The sequence below is a fragment of the Arachis hypogaea genome, chromosome 10 (genome assembly GCF_003086295.3).
Source record: "Arachis hypogaea cultivar Tifrunner chromosome 10, arahy.Tifrunner.gnm2.J5K5, whole genome shotgun sequence".
NCBI lineage: Eukaryota > Viridiplantae > Streptophyta > Magnoliopsida > Fabales > Fabaceae > Arachis > Arachis hypogaea.
In genome coordinates, this window is record NC_092045.1 from 37,970,707 (window position 1) to 37,978,049 (window position 7,343).

General features: G+C 37.2%; 1 non-coding gene across 1 annotated transcript; it reads left to right on the plus strand.

Annotated features, from left to right (window-relative positions):
* The first annotated feature begins 1,141 nt into the window (after positions 1 to 1,141).
* LOC112718935 (small nucleolar RNA R71) lies at positions 1,142 to 1,249 on the plus strand. The gene has a single exon (XR_003161261.1). It is a non-coding gene; the product is annotated as a small nucleolar RNA R71 (small nucleolar RNA).
* Positions 1,250 to 7,343: the final 6,094 nt, after the last annotated feature.

Below are 7,343 nucleotides of genomic sequence, written 5' to 3' on the forward strand. Positions count from 1 at the left end.
ATGGTACAAGGTATAGAAAACTTCCCAGGGTCCTGCCTCTTTTGAGGCAATTGCTGCCTAGACAAGTTATCCAGTTCTTTGGTGAGCAAAGGGGTTCATCCTCCCAAGTCTCATTTCCAAATAACTTGTCATTTAGCTTCATGATTGCTCCAAGGTATTTAGCAACTTGCTCTTCAGTGACATACTCATCCTCTTCAGAAGAAGAATACTCGTCAGAGCTCATGAATGGCAGAAGTAAGTCCAATGGAATCTCTATGGGCTCATCTTGAGCCTCAGATTCCCAAGGTTCCTCATTGGGGAACTCATTGGGGGTCAGTGGACATCCAGTGAGGTCTTCCTCAGTGGCGTTCACTGCCTCTTCTTCCTCCCAGAATTCGGCCATGTTGATGGCCTTGCACTCTCCTTTTGGATTTTCTTCTGTATTGCTTGGAAGAGTACTTGGAGGGAGTTCAGTAATTTTCTTGCTCAGCTGACCCACTTGTCCTTCCAGATTTCTGATGGAGGACCTAGTTTCAGTCATGAAACTTTGAGTGGTTTTGATCAGATCAGAGACCATAGTTGCTAAGTCAGAGGTATTCTGCTTAGAACTCTCTGTCTGTTGCTGAGAAGATGATGGAAAAGGCTTGCTATTGCTAAACCTGTTTCTTCCACCATTATTATTGTTGAAACCTTGTTGAGGTCTCTGTTGATCCTTCCATGAAAGATTTGGATGATTTCTCCATGAAGGATTGTAGGTGTTTCCATAGGGTTCTCCCATGTAATTCACCTCTTCTATTGAAGGGTTCTCAGGATCATAAGCTTCTTCCTCAGATGAAGCTTCCTTAGTACTGCTTGGTGCATTTTGCATCCCAGACAGACTTTGAGAAATCATATTGACTTGTTGAGTCAATATTTTATTCTGAGCCAATATGGCATTCAGAGTGTCAATCTCAAGAACTCCTTTCTTCTGACTAGTCCCATTGTTCACAGGATTCCTTTCAGAAGTGTACATGAATTGGTTATTTGCAACCATTTCAATCAGTTCTTGAGCTTCAGTAGGCATCTTCTTCAAATGAAGAGATCCTCCAGAAGAGCTATCCAAAGACATCTTGGACAGTTCAGAGAGACCATCATAGAAAATACCTATGATGCTCCATTCAGAAAGCATATCAGTGGGACACTTTCTGATCAATTGTTTGTATCTTTCCCAAGCTTCATAGAGGGATTCTCCTTCCTTCTGTCTGAAGGTTTGGACTTCCACTCTAAGCTTACTCAATTTTTGAGGTGGAAAGAACTTTGCCAAGAAGGCATTGACTAGCTTTTCCCAAGAGTCCAGGCTTTCTTTAGGTTGAGAGTCCAACCATGTCCTAGCTCTGTCTCTTACAGCAAAAGGGAATAGCATCAGTCTGTAGACCTCAGGGTCAACCCCATTAGTCTTGACTGTGTCACAGATTTGCAAGAACTCAGCTAAAAACTGATGAGGATCTTCCATTGGAAGTCCATGGAACTTGCAATTCTGTTGCATTAGAGAAACTAATTGAGGCTTAAGCTCAAAGTTGTTTGCTCCAATGGCAGGGATAGAGATGCTTCTCCCATAGAAGTCGGGAGTAGGTGCAGTAAAGTCACCCAGCACCTTCCTTGCATTGTTGGTATTGTTGTTGTTTTCGGCTGCCATGTGTTCTTCTTCCTTGAAGAATTCGGTCAGGTGCTCTAAAGAGAGTTGTGCTTTGGCTTCTCTTAGCTTTCTCTTCAAGGTCCTTTCAGGTTCAGGATCAACCTCAACAAGAATGCCTTTGTCCTTGCTCCTGCTCATAAGATAGAGAAGGAAACAAGAAAATATGGAATCCTCTATGTCACAGTATAGAGATTCCTTTAGGTGTCAGAGGAAAAGAAGAGTAGAAGACAGAAGTGGAAAATTCGAACTTAACAAAGAAGATAGAGTTCGAATTTTGCCTTAAGGGATAGTGTTAGTCCATAAATTGAAGGATGTGAGAAGGAGGGAAGTAATTTTCGAAAATTAAGTGGAAAATTTAAAAAATATTTTTGAAAAACATTACTTAATTTTCGAAAATGAAAAGGGAAAAGAAATCAAATGATTTTCGAAAAAGATTTTGAAATTAGAAATCAGAAACATTTGATTGAAAACTATTTTGAAAAAGATGTGGTTACGAAGATATGATTGGTTTTAAAAAGATGTGATTGAGAAGATATGATTTGAAAACAATTTTAAAAGATATGATTTGAAAACAATTTGAAAAGATATGATTTTAAAAATTAATGACTTGCCTAACAAGAAAAGATATGAATCAAACATAAAACCTTCCTCAACAGAAAAGGCAAAAAATGTTCAATCAAATCATTAATTGTTAATAAGTATTTTTGAAAAAGGAAAGAAATTGATTTTGAAAAAGATTTGATTGAAAATTGATTTGAAAAAGATTTGATTTTGAAAAGATTTTGAAAACTTAGAAAAAATCTGATTTGAAAACAAAATCTTCCTCCCCTAGCCATCCTGGCGTTAAACGCCCAGAATGGTATACATTCTGGCGTTTAACGCCCAAAATGCTACCCTTTTGGGCGTTAAACGCCCAACCAGGTACCCTGGCTGGCGTTTAAACGCCAGTCTGTCCTTCTTCACTGGGCGTTTTGAACGCCCAGCTTTTTCTGTGCAATTCCTCTGCTGTATGTTCTGAATCTTCAATTCTCTGTATTATTGACTTGAAAAGACACAAATTAAAAATATTTTTGGATTTTTAATAATAAGGACAAACCAAAATGCAACAAGAATCAAATGACAATGCATGCAAGACACCAAACTTAGCAGTTTGTATACTACTGACACTAACAAAACGAAAATGCATATGAGACACACAAAACACTCAAGTCAATAGAATTCAAAGATCAGAACAAGGAAATCATCAAGAACAACTTGAAGATCAATGTGGACACATGCATGAATGCAATAAGAACAGAAACATGCAATTGACACTAAACTTAAGATGAGACTCTAGACTCAAAAAAGAAATATTTTTGGATTTTCTGATTTTATAATTTTTTTTTTTTGGATTTTTCGAAAATTATGTAGAAAAAGAGAATAAAGGTATCAAAATTCTTAATGAGAATTCCAGGAATCATGCAATGTTAGTCTAAAGCTTTAGTCTAAAGAAATTAGACATGGCCGGCCAAGCTTCAGCAGGACATTGCATTCAAGAGCTAAATTGATGAAGATCAATCAGCTTTGGTGATGATAAGAACATCACCTTGAAACACTAGAATTCATTCTTAAGAGCTCTGAAAAAAAAATACCTAATCTAAGCAACAAGATGAACCGTCAGTTGTCCAGCCTAAACAATCCCGGGCAATAACACCAAAAACTTGATGTTGTTGCCGGATCTTGGCACTGATGTTACCAAAAGCTTGCTCAAAACTTGAACAATCCCCGGCAACGGCGCCAAAAACTTGGTGCGCGAAATTGTGAACTATACTTTTTCACAACTCTCATAATCCCCGGTAATGGCTCCAAGAACTTGGTGGCTCAATACCATGGCATTACACAACTTCGCACAACTAACCAGCAAGTGCACTGGGTCGTCCAAGTAATAAACCTTACGCGAGTAAGGGTCGATCCCACGGAGATTGTTAGTATTGAAGCAAGCTATGGTCATCTTGTAAATCTTAGTCAGGCAAACTCAAATGTATATGGTGATGAACGAAAATAACATAAAAGATAAAGATAGTGATACTTATGTAATTCATTGGTAGGAACTTCAGATAAGCGTATGAAGATGCCTTCCCTTCCGTCTCTCTGCTTTCCTACTGTCTTCATCCAATCCTTCTTACTCCTTTCCATGGCAAGCTCGTGTAGGGTCTCACTGTTGTCAGCAGCTACCTCCCATCCTCGCAGTGAAAGCTAATGCACACACTCTGTCACAGTGCTGCCAATCACCGGTGTGGTTCCCTCCCCTACTGGAATAGAATCCAGTGATTCTTTTGCGTCTGTCACTAACGCCCAGTAAGTTACAGGTTTGAAGCACGTCACAGTCATTCAGTCATTGAATCCTACTCAGAATACCACAGACAAGGTTTAGACCTTCCGGATTCTCTTGAATGCCGCCATCAGGTCCTGCCTATACCACGAAGATTCCGGTTAAAGAATCCAAGAGATATTCACTAGAGCCTCTTATGCTTGTAGAACAAGAGTGGTTGTCAGTCACTTTGTTCATGGGTGAGAATGATGATGAGTGTCACGGATCATCACATTCATCAAGTTGAAGAACAAGTGATATCTTAGAACAAGAACAAGCGGAATTGAATGGAAGAACAATAGTAATTGCATTAATACTCGAGGTACAGCAGAGCTCCACACCTTAATCTATGGTGTGTAGAAACTCCACCGTTGAAAATACATAAGCATAAGGTCTAGGCATGGCCGAATGGCCAGCCCCCCAATGATCTAAGATCTAAAGTGATCAAAAGATATAAAGATCCAAAGACCTCTAATACAATAGTCACATGTCCTACTTATAGAAAACTAGTAACCTAAGGTGTACAGAAATGAGTAAATGACATAAACATCCACTTCCGGGCCCACTTGGTGTGTGCTTGGGCTGAGCAATGAAGCAAATTTCGTGCAGAGACTCTTCTTGGAGTTAAACGCCAGCTTTAGTGCCAGTTTGGGCGTTTAACTCCCATTTGAGTGCCAGTTCCAGCGTTTAACGCTGGGATTTCCTGAGGTGACGTTGAACGCCGGTTTGGGCCATCAAATCTTGGGCAAAGTATGGACTATCATATATTGCTGGAAAGCCCAGGATGTCTACATTCCAAAGCCGTTGAGAGCGCGCCAATTGGGCTTCTGTAGCTCCAGAAAATCCACTTCGAGTGCAGAGAGGTCAGAATCCAACAGCATCTGCAGTCCTTTTTGGTCTCAGAATCAGATTTTTGCTCAGGTCCCTCAATTTTAGCCAGAAAATACCTGAAATCACAGAAAAACACACAAACTCATAGTAAAGTCCAGAAAAGTGAATTTTAACTAAAAACTAATAAAAATATACCAAAAACTAACTATATCATATCAAAAACATACTAAAAACAATGCCAAAAAGTATACAAATTATCCGCTCATCAATTGGCAAATAAACGATTATAAATTAAAGCAGTGGAAATTAAAGAGAGATTTTATGTAATCAAGATAAAAAGCCTTGACTAGGAGAAGATTAATCGGAAGTTCTATTCTTGTTGGATTTTCCCAAGAGTTGTAACAACCCCGATTTTCGAGTACGTGAGATCTTTTCTGAAAGTACGGATTTCTCCGGAAGATCATTAAGGGGAGAACCTCTACTATATCATCAAGCATTTCAATCCTCATTGTCATTATATTATCTTTAATTTAGGACCTTATTGGAGATAAGCCCGACAACGCAATTGTGAAGAACCTAGTTTTTGAATCGTATCGGTTAGGAGTTTTGATTCTGTTTTTCGTAAATAGTCTCAGTTTGACGAACTGGACTCGATTCATCAGAGAAGAGAGATAATAGGATAATATTATCTTGATATTAGTATTAGAAGCTTCTTGAATGATATTATAAGGTTACCTGGTCTGTTTTAGTTAAAAACAGGAAATCGGTTTAACCTGGTTCACAGTTTACTAGTGCAGCTTAGCACCAGCACTCTCTGATGACTTTAGCAATGCTAAGGCCTCATTATACATATTTTATTCTCACAATAAATATGTTACTAGTGTCATTTATGCCAGTAGCTCAGAAAATAATTTTTAGAGATGTTTTTACAAGTGTTCCGGTACATCTAGTTTTAATAGTTATACACCTGAGATATTTTAATATTATTTTAATCCACCTCCAAGCCAACCAATCACAACTCACCCTACACCCCCAAGACACTCCAAGGCTGGTCATTTACTCCCTTTGGCCGAAAATAACAAGAGAGAAAAGAGAGAAACTTTCATGAACACTTAATCTTCAAAGTATGATTTCTTTTGAACTAAAACTCAAATCAAAATTTCGATTTCACCAAAATGATCCTCTCTTCTTCCTCTACATAACCATGTAACTTATCAAGGCTTGAAATAAGGTGAGATGGCTGTTTCTTTCCCCTTTCAATTTGGTTTTCAAGGAAACATGCTTAAACATGTGTTTTCTTGATGTTCTTCTTTAGGAATCATGCTTAACTTGACTTGAGGGCTAAGAAACATTAATTTCCAGCAAGTCTAAGGTGAGATATTCCTTCCTAACATGCTGAGAGAGATTTGGTCCGTTGAGGGTTTGTGGATTTAAAGTTGTTCTTGATGTGATTTAATTAGGAGGAAAAAGTGCTTTAAGAACACTTCAAAGAGTAACCGGATTTGGAGCAGCAAATCAAGGTAGGGTTTCACGAATTTAATCTTGATTGATTGTGTTTGAGTTGTGTAATTATGATATGGTTTGGCTGTGCTTGAAATTGATTGTTTATATGAGTGATTCTTGTTGAAAATTTGGTGAAATTTTGATGAAATTTGATGAAATTCAAGCTATGAACTTGTGTTCTTGTGGCTTCTGGAAAACGAAACCCTAACCCTTAAATTGGGGTTCAATTTGTGTTAAAATCATGTAGAAAATATGGGGTTTTAGTGGCTGCTAATTTTATTATGAATTATGGTAAAAATCGGTTGCTGAAAAGACTAAAAAAGGGGTAAAAACAGAGAAAGAATCTGAAGAATTTACGAAGAACACGAAGAACACTTTGAGTGTGGTGAAGAACAATGAAGAACACCTTTTTGATCCAGAAAAGGGCAAGGAAGTAAATATTTTGGTGTTTGGGGGGTTATTTAGTAATTTCTGAAAGTTACGGTGGTTAAAGTAGAAATATTAAAAGTTACCAGGGTAAAAAGTTAATTTTGAAGGTGAAAAGGTAAAGGCAAGGTAATTTTCGAAAATTTAATGATAAAATAATAAATAATAATAAAATATTAAATAATAATATTTAATTAAAAATAATATTTTATTAAAAATAATAAAATAATGCGGAAATGGCAGTTTTATGTAAAAGCTTTAGAAAGACAACTTTAAGCGCAGAATCTCATAATTACCTTTATAAAACACCTAGGGAGTGGTAAAAACATATTAGTGAGGCAAAGATAAAGAAAAGATAAAAAGTTAAATAAAAGATGAAAACCAAAGAAAAGTCTGTAAAGTTTTAATGACAGAAAATAGACAGAGATTAGTAAACGAACTAGGGCAACATAGTTAGTCCTTGAGTTGCGACTAGGGTTAGGTATTATATGAAAAGTTAAAATGTTTTAGTATAGACTTAATGAACCTATACTTGGGGCAGAATAACTATTCATACCGAAATTTACATAAGCTTTAAAT